Source organism: Lynx rufus, unplaced genomic scaffold (genome assembly GCF_022079265.1).
Source record: "Lynx rufus isolate CCGP_SWC_20201006 ecotype Redwood Valley unplaced genomic scaffold, mLynRuf1.p SCAF_8, whole genome shotgun sequence".
NCBI classification, from domain to species: Eukaryota; Metazoa; Chordata; class Mammalia; order Carnivora; family Felidae; genus Lynx; species Lynx rufus.
This window is the reverse complement of record NW_025814896.1, coordinates 15,840,896-15,865,246: the sequence shown is the minus strand read 5'-3', so window position 1 is coordinate 15,865,246 and position 24,351 is coordinate 15,840,896. Positions and strand designations below refer to the sequence as shown.

The 24,351-nt window shown below is 43.9% G+C and overlaps 1 long non-coding RNA gene across 1 annotated transcript; it reads right to left on the bottom strand.

The window, feature by feature from the left end:
- Positions 1-544: 544 nt before the first annotated feature.
- Positions 545-24,340, bottom strand: LOC124504344 (uncharacterized). Its single transcript, XR_006960379.1, has 3 exons — positions 24,238-24,340; positions 4,884-4,992; positions 545-2,551 (listed from the first exon to the last, which is right to left on the bottom strand). It is a non-coding gene; the product is annotated as an uncharacterized LOC124504344 (long non-coding RNA).
- Between the last annotated feature and the right edge of the window lie 11 nt (positions 24,341-24,351).

Below are 24,351 nucleotides of genomic sequence, written 5' to 3'. Positions count from 1 at the left end.
CACATTTATTTATTTAGAGAACAAGTGATTGTGCGTAGGGGAGGAGCAGAAAGAGGGGGAGAGAGAATCACGAGCAGACTCTGTGCTGTCAGCTTGGAGCTGACTCGGGGGCTGGATCCCACAAACCGTGAGATTATGACCTGGGCCAAGCCAAAAGTGGGCGCTCAGTGGACTGAGCCACCCAGGTGCCCCTATAATTACGTATATATCTTTATACATATACTGATCTTTATATGTTTGTGTGGATATATGTGTATGTTATGTGTTTATGCACACAATGCTGCCTAGAACAATGTTCGCCAAATAGGTAGTGGGATTGGAGGTGATTTTTGTTGTCCTCTTTGTACTTTTCTAGCTTATTTATGATGTGCACGTACTATTTTTAGAAAAGAAAACTGAACTTTTGGGTCCAGGGGGCTGATTAAGTCCTATGATTCTCTCCCCCTCCAAATATCCCATTGCAATGACAAAATGAACACTTTAAGTACTAAGGAAAGCTATCAAAGTAATAATAATAATTACTCTTAGAATTCTGAGGTTTAAAATCTGGCACAAAGTGCTTACCGATTATGATCTCCATTCCCTAGCCATCCTAAAGAGAACCCTTCTTGTGCCCTGGACCCCTCTGCAGTCAGGTGGAGAGTGGACCTTTTCTCAGCGTAATATCTTTAAATGAATCAACTTCTATGCACAGGATTACAAAGGAAATCATTTATATCAACATACAGTTATCAAAATATTTAAAAAACAAATCTGTCATATAGTGACATATGTGCTTCTATATTAGAAGATTTAGCAGGGTGTCTAATGACTACCATCATTTCAAAGTCATGACGAGCATAAATGATGTTATGAAATGACTCCAACAATACCATCACGGCAGGAAAATACCCGGTTTCTATTGATGATGAAGTCACAGAAACTGCTAACACTACTACAGTTTGTTGCTTATGTTTGTAGGCGAAGAAAATGCTGCCTTGAACTTAGTGAAAAGAAAGGCCATTTTTCTCTCCCAGCATTATAGACCTCCAAATTTAACAAAATATGTGCGCCCAGAGATCTTCGCTTAGATCTGTCCCTCTGTTTGTTTGGTCTCTTTCGCGTTTACATTGTTCCTCGAATGTACGAGGGCCCTTGGCCGCCTGCTCATGGGGGAGGGTGGGACCTAGGCTAAAGGTTACTGAATGCTATGTGATTGGCAGGGGGTCTCTTCACTGCCAATTTGGTATGACGATTAGGAAGCTCCAGACACATGTTTAGGTCCTTCCTCCCGAGCTGGTCAAAGTCCCCAGAGATGGTTCCCCCAGCTTCTTTTTAGGAGAGTGTAATTCTCCCTGCCAGCATTCTGGAATCTAGGTCAGGAAAGCAGCCTGTAAGAAGATTGGGTGGGGCATGCCAGGCTTCCATATGTAAACTTTCACTTAATCCCCCTGCTTTCGGGCAGATGTCCCATCTTCCACGACACGTGGTGTTTCCCAGCCCAGATGCCCTCTTGTCATAGTCGACCGCTGTGCCATCCAACACAGCAGCTTCTGCCAGCTACTCACATTTAAATTCATTAAAATAAATAAAATAAACGTTCAGGTCCTTAGTTGCACCAGCCACATATCAAGGGCTCAGTAGCCACATGTAGCTAGTGGCCAGCTACCATATCGGATGGCGGTACACGACCCGTCCGTCACTGCAGAAAGTTCCATTGGACGGTGCCGTTCTAGAGCAGGGGTTGGGATTTTTTTTTTTCCTGTAAAGGGCCGGATAGTAAATATTTTTGGCTCTGCACACCATATGGCCTCCTTCGCACCTACTTAACTATGTCATGGTAGCGCGAGAGCAGCCGTAGACAATACATGGGACCTGCATTGGAATGCATGGCCGCGTTCCCACCAAACTTTATTTATGCACTCTGAAATCTGACTTTCATATCATTTTCACGTGTCACAGAATGTTATTCTGGTTTTGATTTTTTTCCAGCCATTTGCAAATATAGGACTATTCTTAGGACAGGCTGTCCCGAAACAGGCAGCGGGCTAGATTTGGCCTGTGGACCATGGTTTGCAGACCTCTGTCTTTGCGTTTTGCCTTTTCAGAACAATTCCTGTATTGTTATTTTCGTAGGTTTGGGGAGGAAGCAGAGGGTAAGGGGTGTAGTTTTTCTAACCTAGAAGTCTCATTACCTGTTCAGGGCCTGTCTTCCCCCAGTGCCTTAGAACCTGTGAGCACGGAGACCCATCTCTCTTATTTACCATTCTCCACCTAGTGTCCAGTACAATGTTTGACATTGACATTCAATGGAGACCTGCATTAGGCTCTTCATCAATAGAACTCAATGATCAAATGCTCACCAAGCCACCTTCTTTGTATAATTTGGCTTTTCACTTAGATCTGCCTCCGGGAAAGAATGTGCTGGTCACACTGATGACAGTATTCCAGTCTTCTCAGCAATTATATTTCTCGTTATCAGTGAATACACTGACGTTCCGATTTTCCACATCAGTCCCATGAGCTTGGTAAATGTAATTCCACCTCGGAGAGAAGACATCAGCTTCTAAGCCTGTGTAGAATCAAACAAATCTTGGTTACAGAAGTGGAAGTCTCAATTGAATTTGATAAGAAGACTTGTAAGGAGAGGGGAGGTAATCTGGTAGACATAAGTAGTGGGAGGTTTTAAATGCAGGGCTGAAATTGCCTTCCCAGCAAGATAAAGGAGAGAAGGTTGCCGAATGCTAACATTTCCCAGACCATAAGAGGACAATGTGCCAAGGGCATTGTCAGAAACCAAGTGGATGGGGCGACAGGCACAGGTTAAATTAAAAGTATATGTATCCCAAACTCCTGGAAGATAACAGGAGAAAACCTTGGGTCTGGTGATGGCTTTTTAAAAAACATTTATTTATTTTTGATAGAGAGAGAGCACGTGCAGGAGACGGGCAGAGAGGGGGGGGGACAGAGGATCTGAAGCGGGCTTTGCTCTGACAATCGTGAGCCTGATGTGGGGCTCAAACTCACAAACCGTGAGATCACGACCTGAGCCGAAATCAGTTGCTCAACTGACTCACCCAGGCACCCCTGGTGATGGCTTTTTAACTGTTTATTTATTTATTTTGAGAGAGAGAGAGAGAGTCTGTGCATAAGAGGGGGAGGAGCAGAAAGAGAGAGAGAGAGAGAGAAAATCCCAAGCAGGCTCTGAGCTGTCAGTTCAGAGCCTGACACAGGGCTCAATCCCACCAACCATGAGATTATGACCTGATCCGAAATAAAAAGTCAGATGCTTAACCCACTAAGCCACCCAGGCATTATTTTTTAATGTTTATTTCTTTATTTTGAGGGAGAGAGGGATGATGCCTTTTAGATAGAACACCAATGGCACAATTCATGAAGTAAATCATTGATTAGCTGGACGTCATTAAAATTTAAAACTTCTGCTCTGCAAAAGACAATGCGAAGAGTGTGAGAAGGCAAGTAACAGGTTAGGAGAAAATATTTGCAAAAGACATACTTGATAAAGACCAGGAGCCAAGATACGCAAAGAACTCTTAAAACTGAGCAATAAGAAAACCAATCCGATTAAGAAAGAAATCAAAGACCCTACCAGACACCTCACCAAAGATGATATATAGGGGGCGTCTGGGTGGTTCAGTCAGCTGAGCATCTGACTCTTGATTTTGGCTCAGGTCATGATCCCAGGGTTGTGGGATTGAGCCTTGTGTCGGGCTCTGTGCCGAGCATGGGACCTGCTGGAGATTCTCTCTTTCTGCCTCTCTCTTCTGCTTGCACTCTCTCTCTCTCTTAAAAAGATAAAGATGATATATACATGGCAAATAAGCATGTGAAAATATGTTCCACATCATACATCACTAGGGAAATGTAAAATAAATGCAATGAGACACCACCACTTAATCCTGAGAAGGGCCAAACTCCAGAATATTGACAACACCAGATGTTGGTGAGGACGTGTAACGACAGGAATTCTCATTCGTTGTCAAATACGGTGTCTGGAAAAAACGTCCCTCTTCCTATGTAGTGGCTTTTCACCTCCCAGTCTGCCTGACATCAGATCCCATGACCATGAGTTGTCCGCTTAATTGACTATATTACCTATTTTTGTGCCCTATCCTACAAGAGGTAAGATAAATACGTGAGAGTGATTTGGGCCACAATGGGCCGTGCAGACTTAACAAACACGTCCTAGGTGCCTGTAATCTAGCACGCTCTTTCGCTTGTGTCATCACTCCCGATTTACAGCAGAGGAAACTGAACCGGAACAAGAGGACAGATGAGTTGCTCCATTTATACAGGGTTTCAAAAACAAAGGAATTATGGGGGCGCCTGGGTGGCTCAGTTGATTAAGCATCCGACTTTGGCTCAGGTCACGATCTCATGGTTCATAAGTTCGAACCCCACGTTGGGATCTGTGCTGGCAGCTCAGAGCTTGGAGCCTGCTTCGGGTTCTGTGTCTCCCTCTCTCTCTCTGCCCCTTCCCTGCTCACGCTCTGTCTCTCTCAAAAATAAAATAAAAACATTAAAAAAAATTTTTTTTAAAGAAGTCAAAAGCCAGATGCCCATAATGCAGTATTTGAAAGTTCTGAAAGAGACTTTTAACCTACAATTCTATTCCCAGCCAAATGGAATCAAGTAGGAGGGTAAATAAAGACATTTTCAGACTTGTGAGGACAGAGAAAGTTTGTCTTTTTTTAAAAAAAAAAATCTTTGTTAAAGTATGGAGAATACATTAACATCATGGCTATATTTGCAGGAAAGAATATAATAACGTTATATTGTGTTATATTTGGGCATAAGTTAGGATATGCTTGCCTCTGCTGACAAAGCAAATAACCACCAAACTCTCAGAGGCTTAGGACAATGAAGACTCCCATCTCACTCACACTACACGTTGACTGTATCCTGGTGGGGGTGCTCTGCTCTCCCAGGACTCAGGCTAACGGAGACTCTTCCACATGACAGGTGTGGCAGTGGGCAGGACAGCATGCGTGTCTGTGTACGGGGTGAGAAACTCACAGTCATTAAATGCTCCAGCCTAGGCTAACAAAGGTCACTCTCTCCCACAACCCATTGGCCAGCACCAGTCACATGGCTACACACAACTAAACGCGGTGGGGGACTTTTGAAATCAGCCAGGCTGACAAAAGATGGAAAACAGAAGCAGGGAGGAAAGATGGCGGGAAAAATACTGCTCATGCCTTCATCTTAGAAAGTGAAATGTCAACTCTGGAAAACAGTATGGAGGTTCCTCAAAAAGTTACAAATAGAACTACCCTATGACCCAGCAATTGCACTGCTAGGTATTTATCCAAAAGATACAAAAACACTGATTCGAAGGGGCACATGCACCCCAGTGTTTATGGCGGCACTATCAACAATAGCCAAAGTATGGAAAGAGCCCAAATGTCCCTCGACGAATGAATGGATAAAGATGATGTGGTATATATATGTACACACACACACACACACACACGGGAATAATACTCAGCAATCAAAAAGAATGAAATCTTGCCATTTGCAACAATGTGGATGGAACTAGAATGTATTATGCTAAGCACAATAAGTCAATCAGAGAAAGACAAATATATGATTTCACTCGTATGTGGAATTTAAGAAACAAAACTTATGAACATAGGGGAAGAGAAGGAAAAATAAGATAAAAACAGAGAGGGAGGCAAACCATGAGACTTAAAAAAAAATTTAATGTTTATTTATTTTTGAGAGAGACAGAGACAGAGAGAGTGTGTGTGAACAGGGAAATAACAGAGAGAGAGGAAGACACAGAATTCAAAGCAGGCTCCAGGCTCTGAGCTGTCAGCACAGAGCCCAACGTGGGACTTGAACCCACAAACCGCGAGATCATGAACTGAGCCAAAGTTGGGAGGCTCAACTGACTGAGCCACCCAGGCGCCGCAAGAGACTTTATTTTATTTATTTATTTTGAGAGAGACAGAGAGCACGAGTAGAGGAGGGGCAGAGGGGGAGAGAGAGAGAGAGAGAGAGAGAGAGAGAGAATCCCAAATAGGCTCTGCACTGTCAGTGTGGAGCCTGATGCAGGGTTCGAATCCAAGAAATCGTGGGATCATGTCCTGAACTGAAACCACGAGTCAGACGCTTAACCGACTGAGCCACCGAGCCACCCCTAAGAGACTCTTAAATATAGAGAACAAACTTAGGGTTGCTGGAAGGGTGGTGGGTGGGGGGACAGACTAAATGGGTGATGGGCATTAAGGAGGGCACTTGCTGGGATGAACACTGGGTGTTGTATGTAAGTGATGAATCACTAAATTCTACCCCTGAAACCAATACTACACTGTACGTTAACTTGAATCTGAATCAAAGAGAGAGAGAGAGAGAGAAAGTGAGTTGTCAAAAGGGATTGTCCATGTGATAGAATAAGAAAATAGGGGTGCTGTTTATTGAATTTATGAGGAGAAATGAGAAATACCAATAAATATATAAATAATCAACAGTTGGAGAAAGCACAGAGTAGAAGTAAACTTTACAGACAATAAATATTGTCTAGCTACTGTTTATATTTAGGGACATAATCACCTGAAAATCAAAGTGATTAAAAGAGATTGCCCCAACGGAGTTGGGCAATGGGCACGAGAGTTTGCTTTTCATGAGAAACTCTCCTGTGCTGTTTGGTATGTTACCATGTATATGAACGTATTAGCAGGGCTCTCCAGAGAAACTGAACCAATGGGTGATAGATGTTTACAGATAGATATGGATATGTGTATATGTACATGTGTGTATACAAGACAGAGAGATTTATCGCAGGAATTGGCTCACACACCATCTCATGTCTGTAGGCTGGAGAACCAGGAAAGCCAGTGCTGGAACATTCCAGTCCAGTCCAAAGGCCCGAGAACCCAGGGAGCAGACAGTCTGAGTGTAAAGACCTGAGAACCAGAAGTGCCAGTGTCCAAGGGCAGGAGAACATGGATGTCCCAGCTCAGGCAGAAAGAGCAAATTCGCCATCAACAGATTGAGCGATCCCTGCCCCTCCCTCCCAACATTGGTGATCTTTACTCAGTCTACTGATTCAGATGCTAATCATTTCCAAATACACCCTCGCAGACATACCCAGAAATAACATTTACCAGCTCTCTGGGCATCCCTTAGCCCAGCCAGGTTGACACATAGAACTCACCATCAGAATGAACTACATTTTGTTTCAAATAACATAGTTTTGGAGGTTGTACATCCCAGTTCACCATTGGGCAACTCTCCTAGACTTCAGGTCCCTTTTCTATAAAGTGGGGTAAGCTTTTATGAGGACTACATGAAATCACGTATGGCAAGAGGCGGGCATAGTGCCTGACACGTAGCACATGCTGGTTACATGGCGACACATCACGGACATCAGGTCCAGACTGACTCTGTGTGCAAGAGATTTGAGCCCTGAGCCTTGATGAAGAAGGTTCTGGGAGACCATCCAAACCACCTGCTTCTGCAGGTTGGGCACGGGTGGCCTGGTCTTATCTGCAGCTACACGAGGAGTCAGTCCCCAGGACCAGGACTAGAACGGCCTCCTGTCTTCCAACCCCAGGCCCTGCTGGCCACCCCTGTGGTCTCTGAATCAGAACTGCATTTGGCCCTGGACATAGAGAAAGAGCCCTTTGGGAGGAAAGGGATCATTTCCTCCGGTGCAAATTGTTTCTTTTTGTGCTGGCAAGTCCAAGGTGTTCTGACAAAGGTCAAAAGTATTTATTTTCTTTAATACTGGAGGGGTCAGAGTGAGTACAGACAAGGATGAGCCAAAGTGGGGAAAGGAGAAAGGGGGGGGGGTGTCAACTTTGAGAGCTGAAAAAGCTTCTTATCAGAGGCAATGGCTGTTTTGGGGGCACAGACACAACTCCTGGTTTCTATTAAAAACAGCAGAAATTACAATGAGAGAAAATTAAGAAATCATTAAATACAGATGATGCGGTCAAAGCCACTCTCCCATCTAGTCCTGCCCACCTCCCGATTATCTCTTCCTGCTCCCTACCCACATGTGACACCTGAGCCCTGAGCTTTGCCGCTCTGCTGGGCTCCTGACCGCTGCACTCCCCTATGCCATTCCCTCTGACTGGCTCGCCCAACCCCAGTTCCCTGGCTAGTTGGGCCCTTCCTCTAGGACTCAGGTCAGGCGTCCTCTCCTCCTCAAAGACCACCCTGCCAGCTCTTCTTCTGTGTACCCATCACATCACATCTTGGCATCTTAACACTTATCAAGCTGTGTCGAAATCGCCCAAACTCCCATCTGTCTTTCCAATTGGACTGGAGATCACACACTGGACCCTCAGACTCAGATCTGGCATTCAGAGAGAATTATGTTTTACTTGCTTGGCCTGTACTTTTTTGGGCCCACATGGTGTTTTTAAAAATTTTTTTTGCATTCATTGCCAAAAATTAAAAATTAAGAGATTGCGCAAAAAAAATTTTCTTTTCCAGTTTCTGGCTTCTCTTGAACAAACTGGAAATCCAGTAAGACGGGTGCAGTTCTCCACCTTTGTGGTAGTGGCCCCCTTCGGATAGAGCACTGTTTATTTCTCCACAGTCCCCACCATGCTCTATTGTCTCTGCATTTAAGCCTCATCTCAGAGCCATTTGTCATAACTCTTGCAATATTGTGGGTTGTTTTTTTGTTGTTGTTGTTGTTTTACACTGGAAGAAGAAAATAAAATATTTCTCTTACCCATGTTCCTTATTCACACCTGGTCCACTTCCCTCATTTATGTCACCAGACTAGACCCTGTAGGTACCTTGGCTTTCCACCCTTGTACCAGGAGCTCCTTGAAAACAAACAAGATGGGGGCGGGGTGCCTGGATGGCTCAGTCGGTTGAGCGTCCGACTTCAGCTCAGGTCATGAACTCACTGATTGTGAGTTCGAACCCCGCATCGGGCTCTGCGCTGACAGCTTGGAGCCTAGAGCCTGCTTCGGATCCTGTGTCTCCTTCTCTCTCTGTTGCTCTCCCGCTTTCTCCCTCTCAAAAATAAATATTTTTTTTAAATAAAAAAAAAGAAAACAAACAAGATGTTTGTTCATCTCTGTTGCTCCAACAGCAAGCACAGTGCCTGGCTCAGAGTAGGGAACCATGAATGAAACTCTTGCTGTTAGAAGAGAATCCCCCTGAGCCACCCATTCAACAAATTTTACTGAGTCCATCTGTGTGTCCCTTTCCCTAACTTGGTGTTCTCTCTCTTTACCTTCAGAGTCCTGGATCCTCTCGGAATCCCCAAATAATTAAAACTTCTCTGTAGGTTCATTGGGTATTTCTCACAAAACCTTGCTCTTAGCAATTACATCAGAGAAGATCGTAAGAACCATTGATCGGTAGTGGTAGTATTTTTATCAGTAATAAATAGTTATCGTTTATTGAGAGCTTCCCACGTACCAGGCACTGTATATACATTTCCTCAAACAACAACCCTGTGTGGTGACCTTCAGGAAAGCACATTCATTCACTCACGGTTCTGGAGCAGGTGCAAGAAGACTTGAGGTGGGCAGCCTCTGTCCCAACCACAGAATCGGACTTCTCCCGGGTCCTGGGCTGGTGGCTTCCAGGCGTGCCTCCTGGCATGACCAGAAGACCTGCGAAATGACTCCGGTCTGGGGCTCCTGACTCCAGGCCAGCTAACTGTCTCCTCCCAAGCACTTTGACACCTCCTTTATGGATTCTTTCTTCTTTCTCCTACACGGCAGTTTTAACCAGCCCAGGGACCAGTTGTTCTGCCCTCAGATCGATAGCCCTGGGGAAGGCCTGCAGACGGCCTCTAGAAGCACCTCAGCTGCTCCTGCAGAGGGACCACTGCCTCCTGATTCTGTTCAGTCGTATTATGTACTTCTTCCGCTTTATTAAAGCTGCCTCCTTTCCGAACGAGTTGGCACAAGCCCAATAGTAGTGCCTAAAACTTTTAATTTCAAAATCCAGAATCGTATTTTTCTTCCTTCCTGCCTGCCTCTCTCTCTGTCCCACCCTCTCTCTCTCTCTCTCCCTCTCTGTCTTGTTTGCTTCTTAGTCACCATGATGTTTTAGAAGAGATTTAAAGCCACTCTTGGCCTGGAGTAAGTGCTCAGGAAGCATTTAAGACAAAGAGATGAAAGAATAAGTGATAGAACAGTCAGCACTTGGTAAATGGTTGATGAAGGAGAATCAAATGAGATAATGCATGGAAAACTGATGTATATAATCTGTCAATGGTGGACCTTGTAACCAAGCTGGACGAGACTGCAGCCTTATCCGCTGGCGCCATCTGCTGGAAACAAGACAGCACAACAGGTCCGTTTCCACTTTACTCAGGTATGGGGACGCCGGCTTCTGGAAACGCCCACAAAGGGCTGAGTAAAAAGGGAAGAATACATTTCGGCAAAACCTAGTATGGGCCAGGTAGCGTGCTAAGGGTTTCACACTGCTTTCCATGCATTATTTCTCTTCATCCTCTACTATCATTAGAAGAGGCAGATACTATTATTATTGCATCTTTAGAGATGAAAAACCTGAGACTTTCAGAGGTTTACAGCAGATTCACGAAGTCTAAAGCCACATAGCTAGTGGGTATTTGAGATAACACTCGAACCCAGCTCTGTGTGACTTAGGAGCCTTGTGGTTTTGGTTCCTCAGGAATTAAGACCCCAACGGGGAGACGTGCATGCTGCAAGTTTCCTGCAGTGTGCTCTCAAGGTGACAGGTGGAAGGGAAAAGTCAAACTGCAATGCAGCCTCATCAGAGGTCTCAGCTGACGCCCACCCTGCGGGGAGTGGGGAGGAGTAGAGAGGCGGGATGGCAGGGAGGCTGGACCTTGGGGCTCCCACTTCATACAGCCATTGGATGCAGTACTCGGGCTGGGTTGCGCTCTTCAGCCAAGGGCAAGTCCCCAAGAGGGACTCAGTTGAGTACTGTCAGCGGCCAATGCTCCCAGCAGATGGGGGAATGAGTGCCTCAGTATTAGAGCGGAGGATCTGGGCAGCATGCCACAGTGTCCACTACAGAGGCCGGGCACCTATCTTACCTGCATCACTGCTCAAATAAGGGGAACAGCTGGTAGGCAGACAACGTCAGTGTCATAGATAGTGGGAGGGGGATTTAAAGCATGAAAGTGGTTCTGCCCACCAATCGCTCAATGCACCTGTGACTCAGGCCATGCCTGCCGTCCAGCTGCAATAGCCAATGTACTTTGACCAATTCATACGGAAATACTATATAGATTATTTCATGGGTTCCAAACCATTAATAAAGAAGTAAAATGCAATGTGCAACTAGCTGGACAAGTGAAGTGGTTGGTGATGGATTTCTTGACATCCTTAAATAAGAAACAGAAGGACTGGGTGCCACAAACTGACTAATGCATAAATGTAACAGATTTTTTACAAAAAAATCACTTTGTGGTAAATCAAATTGTGTAAAAACATTTCAGTCTTTCCCCCATGCCACCTCCATAGAAGGAGTGGGTTTTTTATGTTGGAGACTGGTGGGCTTGTTCATTCTACTTCTTTAGCTTGGTGGAGAGCAGTGCATGGTTTCCCCCACCCACTGACAATAGACTTGACCACGTATGTGATTTGCTTTTCCCAGTGGGATGTTAGCAGTTTTGACACAAGCAGAGGCTTGCAATGTTGACCTTGCATGGTTAATCTTGCCCTCTTGTGCTTCTGCAATCCCAGAGAACATGGCCTGGCTAGGCTGCTAATCTAAAGATGAGAGACACCTAGAGCAGATCTTGACCTAGTCTACAGCTTGGAGCCACGCCCAGGCAAGCCCCACTGAGCCCAACCTAGATCAGTCAACCTACAGAAGTATACATGAAAATAAATGATGGTTGTTTTATACTACTGAGATTGGAGATGGCTCGTTATGAAGCAATAGCTGATTGATACATGTTCAAGAGTTGTAGAGGATAACACACATGGATATCTCAAGAATAATTTCAACTGTACATGATCTTTCTTCAAGAACTGTCTTTAGGGGCGCCTGGGTGGCTCAGTCGGTTAAGCGTCCGACTTCAGCTCAGGTCATGATCTCACGGTCTGTGAGTTTGAGCCCCACATCGGGCTCTGCGCTGACAGCTCAGAGCCTGGAGCTTGCTTTGGATTCTGTCTCCTTCTCTCCCTGCCCCTCCCCACGTGTGCTCTGTTTCTCTGTCTCTCAAAAATAAATAAATATTTTTTTAATTAAAAAACAAAGAACTGTCTTTACACTTAATCTCCATGTAGGATGAGACTCAGGTACTTAAACATGGAACAGATTGGGCCACACATTTTTCTTAGCATCTGTGGCAGAGACCATTAAATGTCCCCTAATAAATGTCTCTCTTTCTTCTACAAAGCAATGAGAAGTTCTATCCAAAATCTGTGTAGGTCCTCCAAAGGGTGACACTAATGTCTACTCGATATGGCCATGAGGATATTGGACAAGGCAGAGTTTTCCTGAGAGAAGAGCCAGGGGTCACAGAGGTCACAGGACAGGGACATTCCTCCCAGATTAGCAGGACCAACTCACCTACCACAAAAAGATGATTTTATAATTCCTGGGATCTGAGTAGTATTTAGAGATCATCTCCCTTGTACCTAGGTACATGGTCCCCCAAATGAATGCTAATCTTCCCAGCTTCCCTTAGAGCCAAGTAGGGCCATGTAGCTGACTTTTGACCAATAGATATAGATCAGATAATCACGTTGCAGATTCTAGAACCTTTATCAAGAGACAGCTGTGTTGCACCCAATACCTCCACCATCCCCCTGGGGTCTCTGACTCTTTTCCTTTTGGCTTGGATGCAGACATAATGTCAGGAGTTGGAGCAGCTATTTTGGAACATGAGGTGAGCTTGGAAATAGCAGCTATGTGCAATGAAGCAACAAGAGTAAAGGTGCCTAAGTCCTAGAAGACTTCATGGCACAAAGCAATGCCAAACTTCTTGTCTCCAACTTTTTTTTTTAATGTTTATTTTTGAGAGAGAGACAAAGCTTGAGTGGGGGAGGGGCAGAGAGAAAGGGAGACACAGAATCCGAAGCAGGCTCCAGGCTGAGCTGTCAGCACAGAGCCTGACGCAGGGCTCAAACTCATGAATTGCAAGATCGTGACCTGAGCCTGGCATCTCTTTTATTCAGACAAACCTAACCCTAACTGATACAGCATCCAACTATTGACAATTCATAGTCCCAACATTTAATTAGAAGGAAAAAGATCTTTTCTCTGTTGTAACTGTTAGTAGAAACAATAGCACTCTAAAAATGTATATCTGGGGGCACCTGGGTGGCTCAGTCAGTTAAGCGTCTGACTTTGGTTCAGGTCGTGATCTCGTGGTCTGTGAGTTTGAGCCCTGCATCAGGCTCTGTGCTGACAGCTTAGAGCCCAGAGCCTGCTTCGGGTTCTGTGTCTCATTCTCTCTTTGCCCCTCCCCCGCTTGTGCTCTGTCTCTGTCTTGCAAAAGTAAACACATGTAAAAAAAAAAATTAAAAATGTATATCTGGAAGTGGTTCAACATTTTGGAAGAAAAGAGCAGACTGGAGTTGGAACACCCAAGTTCTAAACCCAGCACTGTTGCTGATGAACTGTGTGATCTGCCATTTTCTTTCCACTGGGAAACCGAGGAGTTTGGAATAGGAAGCAGAATCATCAATAAACATAGGAAAAGATGCTTACCTTCACTAGTAAAAGAGAAATGCAAATTAAGACAAGTAGATACAATTTCACACCAATCAGACTGGCAAAATCAAAAAGCCTAATAATTCCAGGTGCTGATGTAGATATGGGAAAACAGGGATTTTCATACAATGCTGGGGGAACTGTAACTTGGTACCATCAATGAAAATTAATCATTTGTGGTAAAGCTGAAAAACGTGCCTATCTTGTGATGCAGCAGCTCGACTTCTAAACATATACCCTGGAGACACTCTCCCAAGTGTGTCCCAGGAGATGCTCTAGTATGTTTGCTGCAGCATTGAGGAAACAGCCCATAATCTCAACGTGTGTTACAGAGATAAGTTAGGTAAGTACGTTGTGATATATTCAGGCAATGGAATACTATCACAACAGTGAAAATGAACCATATCTTTGTTCAGGTCTTGAACCCCTAATGCTGAGTGGTAAAAGCAAAGTACACAGTGATACATATGACAAGATGGCATTGATATAAGAAAGTTTAAACCCACAAAACAATTCTACATATTGTTCCTGGGTATACACATGTGTGATAAAACTATTAAAACATGGTGGGAAAAGATATGTGACCAATTCCTGACAGTGGGTCCCCCAGGGAAATAAAATGGGGAAGGATACGAAAGGAATTTCAACTTTATGTGCAATGTTCCATATCTTGGGTGCCTGGGTAGCTTAGTCTATTCAGCATCTGACTCTTGATTTCTGCTCAGTTCACGGTCTCACGGTTTCAAGAGTTTGAGTCCCACATCAGGCTCCATGCTGACAGTGTGGAGCCTGCTTGGGATTCTCTCTCTCCCTCTCTCTCTCTCTCTCTCTGCCCCTCCCCCACTCCCTCTCTCCCTCTCTCAAAATAAACATTAAAAAAAATCTTTAAAAAAAAACAAAACAATGTTCCATTTCTTTACTATAAAATTAGAAGCAGGGTGCCTGGGTGGCTCAGTCGATTGAAAGTCCAACTTCAGCTCAGGTCATGAGTTTGAGTTCGAGCCCCAAGTTGGGCTTTGTGCTAATAACGAGGAGCCTGCTTTGGATTCTCTGTCTCCCTCTCTCTCTCTCTCTCCCTCCCCTCCTTTCAAAAATAAACATTAAACAAATAAATAAATACGGGGCGCCTGGGTGGCTCGGTCGGTTAAGCGTCCGACTTCAGCCTAGGTCATGATCTCGTGATTCGTGAGTTTGAACCCGCGTCGGGCTCGGTGCTGATGGCTCAGAGCCTGGAGCCTGCTTCCAGATTCTGTGTCTCCCTTTCTCTCTGCCCCGCCCTTGCTCATGCTCTGTCTCTCTCTGTCTCTCAAAAATAAATAATATTTAAAAATTTTTTGAAAATAAATAAATAAATAAAATAAAATAAAATAAAATAAAATAAAATAAAATAAAATTAGAAGCAAAACTGACAAGATTTGTCACATTACTGTCTTAGGATTTTGTGTCTAAACTTTTGAAGTTATAAATGAAAATGAAAGAATCTGAATGAAATGATACCTAAGGTCTCATTCAGCCCTAAATTTATATGCACAAAACACATATGAAGCATGGTACAATATACAAAGAATACATCAGTTGGAGGTCTTTCAGTTATGAGTGACCAATACATACACACACATCACACCAACAACAAAACTGTCTGAAGCAAAAGGCTCATGTTACCAAATACTCATGTGTAGCCTCAGGTAAGGCTTGATCCAGGACTCAAAAGATGCCACCACATCCATTTCTCGGCTTTTCCTCCCCACTGGCCCAGAAACGATTACACAACGGCTGAAGCAGTCTCTGGCTTTACATGTACCCATCACAGAGTCCAGGGAAGAAGAGATCATCTGTGTCCCTGAATTATCAGCACAAGTCCTTGCTAATAATTAGGGCAATGCAAACTAAAAATGCACTTTTTAAAATCGGGGGGCCTGGTGGCTCAATCAGTGAAGGGTCCGACTCTGGCTCAGGTCATGATCTCACTGTTCGTGAGTTTGAGCCCTGCATTGGGCTCTGTGCTGACAGCTCAGAGCCTGGAGCCTGCTTCAGATTCTGTGTCTCCCTCTCTCTCTCTGCCTCTCCCCCTCTCGCTGTCTCCCTCTATCTCAAAAATAAATAAACATTTAAAAAATGCACTTTTTATTTTTTTATTCTATTTTTTTATTCCATTTATTTTTTAAATTTACATCCAAGTTAGTTAGGATATAGTGCAACAATGATTTCAGGAGTAGATTCCTTAGTGCCCCTTACCCCTTTAGCCCATACCCCCTCCCACAACCCCTCCAGTAACCCTCTGTTTGTTCTCCATATTTATGAGTCTCTTCTGTTTTGTCCCCCTCCCTGTTTTTATATTCTTTTTGCTTCCCTTATGTTCATCTGTTTTGTATCTCAAAGTCCTCATATGAGTGAAGTCACATGATATTTGTCTTTCTCTGACTAATTTTGCTTAACATAATACCCTCTAGTTCCACCCAAATAGTTGCAAATGGCAAGATTTCATTCTTTTTGATTGCTGAGTAGTACTCCATTGTGTGTGTGTGTGTGTGTGTGTGTGTGTGTGTGTGTGTGTGTGTATACCACATCTTCTTTATCTATTCATCCAACTATGGACATTTGGGCTCTTTCTATACTTTGGCTATTGTTGATAGTGCTGCTATAAACATTGGGGTACATGTGTCCCTTCGAAACAGCACATCTGTATCCCTTGGATAAATACCTAGTAGCACAATTATTGGGTCGTAGGGCAGTTCTATTTTTAATTTTTTGAGGAATCTCCATAATGTTTTCCAGGTGGCTACACCACTTTTTAAAATAAAAAAAAATATATTAAAAAATGCACTTTAAAAAAAATTAATCTGCATCCAACGTGGGACTTAAACTCACAACTCTGAGATCACGAGTCACATGCTCTACCAACTGAGCCAGACAGGTGCCCCCAAAATGCACTTTTAAGTACTATTTTTTGCTTATGATACTGGCAAACAATTAAGTCATTCCTGTACTGTGGGTAGGAGAATGGTGTGGGTATCTTCTATTTGGTCCTCCAGATTGGCTCCCTGTCCTCTCTTCCTCTTCTGTGTCCTAGGGGACAGGCGTGCATTGGCTACAACAACAGATTACCTGGCCCTCTGTCATCTGGTTCAGGTCAGCCCAGTAGAAGATCAGAGGGAAAAGAGTGATTTGAGGCATTTATTCCCTTCACCCCTTCTTTGTGGGTCCATATTGGGCTGGCTTCACCCATCCCTTCACACGACTCTCCTCCCTGTTCTCCTCCCCGCTCTCTCACTTTGCTCCTGCTGGCCCAGGAGTGGTGATAGCCCAATTGTTACCAGCCCCGGGGGTACTGTGCTGTTCTTTGTAAACAGTCCTTCTTTATTAAACTCTCTTTGGAATTCTCCTATGAGTGTGCCATATTAGGATACAGAGAGAAAACTGGCATAGAACATCCACTTCTCTGTACCCGCTCTAGACAAAAACTTGCACATATATAAAAAATTAGAGACAATTTAAACATTTTCAAACAAGGAAGCTGCTAAATAACTATAGTACATCCATATTATGACATATCATACAACTGTTTAAAAAGGAGATGGATCTATTTGCCTAACACAGGAAGACTTCTAAGACATATTTTTGCACGCAGAAAGTAAGGCTCAGTACCATAATAAATTATATTAAAATGATACCTATTTGTATAGTTTTATGAACCCTATAAAACTACAGGAAAATTGTCACTGCCCCGCCCTGTAGCAGGACTACACATCCCCACCCTACTGAAGTCAGGTTTGGCCATACGATTTGCTTTGACCATGGAAATGTGAGTGAACATGACAGGATACTTCCAAGCAGAAGCTTTAAAAGCTTCTACCATTCTTTCTTCTCCCTCTGCCATGAGATAGGCACATCCTGGCTGCTTCTTCACTTATGTCCAGAGAAAACGGCTGAAGCCAACCCATGACAAACATGTAAGGATCGAGAAATAAACCTTTGTTGTTGTAAGGCACTAAGATTTTAAGGATGTTTATTACTGCAGCATAACCTGACCTACCGTGACTAATGCAAGCTGCTATATAATTGCTACTTGGTTACTTTCTGGGGAGGCGAAATGGCACTGAGGGTGGTGATCACAGGGGACTTTCACTTTTAATCTTTAATATTTTAATTTTCTTACAATGGAAGCATATCCATGCATCACCACGTAATAAAAATACATGATTGAAAATGAATACAGCAGGTGTTTTCTTAAAATTCAGGGCTAAAAAAAATATCATTCTTAAAATACACGCACAAACACCCAACAAATTAATGGTTCTTGTTGCCCAGCTGGCACTCTGAAGAAACAGACTGAAGGCGGATAGCTCTGTGAACTTCCCAAGGCTAGAGAAAGTACTGCAGCATGACATGCCTTGCCACTTTCCCTGCAGGTAGAAATCTGCAAAACCTACACACGCTGTGAAACTTATTTCTGGTTCAGTTATCATGAAATTGAAATAGACTCATAATTTTTTTTTTTAGGTTAATGATGCCTGCCTTTCCAGTGACCTTATTTATATGAGAGTAAAGGTGATTATATGACCAAAATTCAATTCAGAACTCTAGTCTCCTGGCACAGTCAACTCTTATGTGGCTCTTAGTGAGAGCCATGGGAGCTCTGTTTCTGATTACACCTATAGATCTAAGTCCGGAATTCAGCCTTGGTTCCATTAAAACAAAAGCCAAAACGGGGTGGATGGATATCAAAGACCTCATGTGAGTTGACATGTCGTAGACTACCCCACAATTTCAATTTCTTATTCAAGCCAGACAACAGCTCTCTGATCCTTGAGCTCTACTTTTGAAACAAATGTCAATGGCCAGCCTCTACCATCCAGTGCCCAGTCCCCAGCTTCACATGGTCAGGAAGTTACGGTGGCAGCAGGAGTAGCTGTAACAACCCTGACCTCTCAATCACAGCTGTGATGACTTTGAAACAAGAGTTGTCCCTTCCCTCCCTGTCATCCCATCCCTGCCCTCCCCAAGTTGGAAATGCCAGATCTCTCAATGAGTCTACAAGCACCTAATTTCCGATATTAAATTCCTTTCTGCTTAAAATATTTAGAGTGGTTTCTGCCTGTCTCCTACAAAAAATTCTGACTAAATACAGGTTGGAAGATGATATTCAGAAAGTAGACCCAAATACACAAACACTAAAGAAAAATAAGAGAGGGGAAAAAAACAATATTAGAAAATCATTCCAAGAGTTCAGCTATCTGAATCATTAGGAGTTCCAGAAAGTGAAGACACAGAAAATAGGGAGATGGAGGAAAGACATCACCAAAGAAAGAATTCACAAAAATATCCCAGAGCTGGGGGCATCTGGCTGGCTTAGTCAGCTGAGTGACCAACCCTTGGTTTTGGCTCAGGTCATGACCTCACTGGTTGTGAGATCAAGCCCCTCATCGGACCCTGTGCTGACAGTGCAGAGCTTGCTTAGGATTCTTTCTGTCCCTCTCCTGCTCACACTCTCTCTTTCAAAATAAATGAACATTAAAAAAAAATCCCAGAGCTGAAGGAAATGGGGTTTCAAATGGAAAGAGATCATTGAGAAATAATTAGACATTATGTACCTCTTCATATGATGCAATAGGAAATACATAACCCCACCTGTAAAATATTCTGTCAAAAATTGAACTGGAATCTAATACAGGACATTCAAGGTATTGTATCACATTTTAAAAACACCACAAAGGTCCAATCAGACAAATTCAGACTGTGAGACATTCTACAAGATAATTTACCCAGTTTCTTCAACAAATCAATTGTAAAAAGAAAAAAAAGAAAAAAGAAAGAAAGAAAAAAAAGGAGGAGGAGTAATTGTTACAGATTCAATGAGAATTAGCAACTAAATGCAATGGGTAGACCTTGAGTCTGGACTTAAGTAGGCCAGTGTAAAAGAAGTCATTTTTGAGACAATGAGGGAATATCAAACATGGACTGTGTGTGTGTTAATTTCCTGAAGTGTGATCATGGAATTGTTATTTCATTATTCATTTTTAAATTCTCATCTGTTAGAACTACATACTAAGGTATCTACAAAGGCAAGGGTGTAGTATCTGGGACTTGCTGTAAAATCCTGCTAATAGTAAGAAGGATAGACTGAAGAGTAAAATAAAGCTGGGTGATGGGTATATGGAGATTATTGTACTACTCTCTCAACTTTTGTGTTTGCTTGAAAATTGTCATAATAAAAAGTGAAAGAAAGGAAGAGAGGATGGATGGAGGGAAAAAGGAAAGAAAAGGAAGGGTGGGGAAGGGAAGAGGAGGAAGGAAGGAAGGGAAGAAGGAAGGAAGGAAGGAAGGAAGGAAGGAAGGAAGGCAGGCCGGCCGGCCACTGGGTGTCTCAAGGCTGTTAACCATGAAATTTCAGAGTAATAGGAACAAAAAGAAACTTTGGAGAAACAAACTAGGTTCTTACTTTGTACATCCATGTAAGAATGGCTGAAATAAAAAACAAAACAAAACAAAAACAACAAGACCTAACAATACCAAATGCTGACATGGATATGAAGCATCAGGCACTCTCTTTCACTACTGGTGGAAATTGAAAATGGTACAGCCACTTTGGAAGATGGTTGATAATATTTTACAAAGCTAAACATAGGTTTAACATGTGATTTAGCAATCGTGCTCCCGGTATTCACCCAAATGAGCTGAAAACTTACGTCCACACAAACACCCGCACAAGGAGGTTTATAGCATTTTTTCTTCTCTCTCTCTCTTTTTTTTTTTTAAGCTTATTTATTTTGAGAGAAGGAGAGGAGCAGAGAGAGAGAGGGAGAGAGAGAATCCCAAGCAGGCTCCCCACTCCCTCAGTGCGGGACTCGACCTCAGATCATGCCCTGAGCCAAAACCAAGAGTCAGATGCTTGACTGACTGAGCCACCCAGGGGCCCTGGTTTATAGCAGTTTTATTCTCAACTGTTGGAAACTGAATCAAGATCTCTGTCCCTCAGTAGGTGTATCTGTTTGCTAAGGCTGCTGTAACAAAGCCCCACAAAGTGGATGGCTTCAAACAACCAAATTTATTCTCTCACAGTTCTACAGGTTAGAAGTCTGAAAACCTGGTGTCAGCAGGGCCATGCTTACCTGGGACTCTGGGTAAATCCCTTCCTGCCTCTTCCTAGTGTCAGGCAGTGGTTACAAGTCCTTGGTGTTCCTTGGCTTGTGGCTGCCTCACCCCAATCGCTGTCATCACATGGCCTGTTCCTCTTTTTAGAAGGACATCCGTCATATTGGATTAAAGTCCACCCTGATGACTTCATCTTAACTAGATTACACCTGCAAAGGCTTGTCCAGATAAGGCCACAGTTCATAGGTACCAGGGACTAGGACTTCTATATTTCTTTTTGGAAGATAGGAGTTGAGGGGTACCTGGGTGGCTCAGTGGGTTAAGCATCTGCCTTTGGCTCAGGTCATGATCTCATAGTTTGTGGTTTCCAGCCCTGCATTGGGCTTTCTGTTGTCAGTGCAGAGCCTGCTTCAGATCCTCTGTCCCCTTCTCTCTCTCTCCCTCCCCCACTCCTGCTATCTCTGTCAAAAAATAAACATTAAAAAAAGTTGTTTTTTTTTTTAAAAAAGGGGGCACCTAGGCAGCTTGGTTCGTTGGGTGTCCGACTTTGGCTCAGGCCATGATGTCACAGCTCTTGACTTTAAGCCCCGTGTCAGGCTCTGTGATGACAGCTCAGAGCCTGGAGCCTGCCTCATATTCTGTGTCTCCCTCTCTTTCTGCCCCTCCCCTGCTCACACACTGTCTCTCTCTCCCTCTGAAAAATAAACATTAAAAATAAAAGACACAAGTCAATCCATAAGCAGGTGAATGGAAAAAATGTGGTATGTTCATACAATGGCGTATTACTCCGTGATAAAAAGAAATGAACCATCAAGCCATAAAACGACATAGAGGGACCTTAAATCATATTGCTTAGTGCAAGAGTCCAGTCAGGAAAGGTGACACTCTTAGGATTCTAATGATATGACATCTGGAAAAGGCAAAATTAAAACAAAGCATAAAAGAGAAGTGATTGCCAAGGAATTGGGGTGAGGGCGGGGGATGAGGGTCAAGTAAGTGAATAGTTGGGTTTTTGTAGGGTTTCTTTTGTCTTTTAAAATTTTTTTGTTTTAGCCTAAACGTTATTTACTGGAAAGAGCAGAGAGAGTACAGGCCCTCTAGGGACAGGAAGGAACAAAACAAGGTGCAATTCTGCCTCCTGTTCAGCATCTTCTCTGGCTGGCCCACTGGGCATAAGGCACAGGGGAGTTTTTTGTTTTTTTAATGTTTGTTTGTTTGTTGGTTGGTTTTTGAGAGACAGAAAAGAGAGAGCACACAGGGGAGAGGCAGAGAGAGAGGGAAACACAGAATCCCAAGCAGGCTCTATGTCATTAGTGCAAACGCCTGACACTGGGGTTGAAGTCACAAACTGTGAGATCATGACCCGAGCCAAAATCAAGTCAGAAGGACTCTTTTTTTTAATTTTTTTTTCAACGTTTATTTATTTTTGGGACAGAGAGAGACAGAGCATGAACGGGGGAGGGGCAGAGAGAGAGGGAGACACAGAATCGGAAACAGGCTCCAGGCTCCGAGCCATCAGCCCAGAGCCCGACGCGGGGCTCGAACTCACGGACCGCGAGATCGTGACCTGGCTGAAGTCGGACGCTTAACCGACTGCGCCACCCAGGCGCCCAGGACTCTTGATCGCCTGAGCCACACGGGTGCCCCGGCACAGGGGGGTTTAAGGCAGTGAAACTGTTCTGTAGGAGATAGCAATGGTAGATACAGATATCTGCATTTGTCAAAATTAATTCAACTGTACAAAATAAATGAGCCCTAATGTAAACTATTGCATTAATAACATATCAATATTGGTACATTGATTGTAACTAATGTGCAACACTAGCTTGTTAATGTTAGGGGAAATGGGGAGGGGCAGAGACTGGGTGTATGGGAACACTGTCCTTTTTAATCTTTCTGTGAACCTGAAACTGCTCTACACCAATAGCCTATTAATTTAAAAAAAAATCCTTTACAGAATCTGAGGCTCAAGTATCTTCCCTTTCAAAAAGTCTTTCCTGCTCTCCCACCGACCCAAGATGGATTGTGCCTTTCTCTCAGGCTCCCAAAATATCCTGGGCTTCATCTGCCACATTGTATTTCAGTATCTGTTTGTGTCTGTCAATAGCTGTGGTTTGTTGACCTCTGGCCTAGAATGCAGAGATGATGAAAGCAGGGAATCCATGCAACCTGTTAGCAGACACACTCAGGGGTGCCTGGCAAAAGGCACTTCGGTTCCCTCAACGCACTGATGACGTCATTTGGGTATAATTATCATGAGCCCTCTGCCCCACTAAGGCATTTTCTGGCTGGGGGCAGAAGCCACAGTCACATTACATTGCATTATTTCAACCTGAGCCAATCTCTAGATTACTGATCTTTTTTTGGTTTGCCAAAGATGGATCCCCATGGAGAAGTTTTTGCACTGGAAACTCTTCTGGGGTTCAAATCCTGCGGTTTTAACATCAAATCCGTGCTGTTTACATTACACAACACTCTCTTTCAATCTTGCTCATGTTAAAAGTGTAGGGGTCACTGGCACAAATGCCTACATGCAGATACATAAATGAGAAAAGCAGACTCAGGTCGGGAGGGGACCCTGGCACTTTGAAAAGTCTCTGACCTAGAATGGACAGCCACTCCTTGGCTTCAGCCCATTGTTGCCACACAGGAATGTGAACGCAGTCCTGCCAGATGGAGTACTGATGCAGATTTCTGTTCACACGGAAATGTCTGTCTTTAAAAAATGTTGGCAACTAACACAAATGGTTTACAAATACTGGAGCTGGCATATTGGGAGGATAGGGCATCATCCCGCTGAAATGGGGTTTTATCATGGAGGGGAAAGAGCAGGGAAAGGGAGAACCTTGACTGTCACCTGTCACACTCAAGGCGCTTATCAACAGTCTTCCAGGTCTGAGTAACCACCAAAGGATTTAAGCAAGAAAGGGAAGATAAGAATGGCATTTCTTAAAGATCACTTTGGCAGTCGATGGGGGCAGGGCTGAGGGTAGGGTGGTGAGTTAGAAGCCTGTAGCATTCAGCTAAGTAAGGGTAAAGGAAAGATGACAAAGGCCTATTTACTTTGTTCTTTCTCGTACCAGACTGTAAACTCCAAGACAGCAAGGCACGTCTGTCTCATGCTTGCTCTGTCTCCAGCACAGAGCACAAAGCCTGCTCAGTAAATATTTGTTAAAAGAATGAATGAAAGGGAGGGAGAAGAGGTGAAAGACGTTCTGGAGAACTGAGTTCAATGGGAGTGGGGGCTGTAGACGCCTGTTTCCTTCCCTTAAGCTTTCCCTAGGAGGCTTGGGAAGGGCGTGTCTCAACGAAGAGATCACAGAGACCCGCTTCAAAAAAAGAACCAAAGACTTGGCCGGTTCCAGTCCTGGTCCGGGCCACAAAAGAGCAAAATGGTAAGTACCGTTAAAGGGCTAAAGGGAAGATTAAGCGAAAATTGAGGGAAAAGCAATTTCTGTCCTTCCCTAGGTCCAGTATTCCCAAAACACATGGCGAAAGGGGACTGACCTCAGCCTCCGACCCGGTGGCGATTCCTTTTTGGGTGGGGAGGTAACGGATGACCCCGGAGACTGTGGTCCTGGTCCTGCCGGGTTCCGAGCCCAAACAGAGAGCGCAGCACCT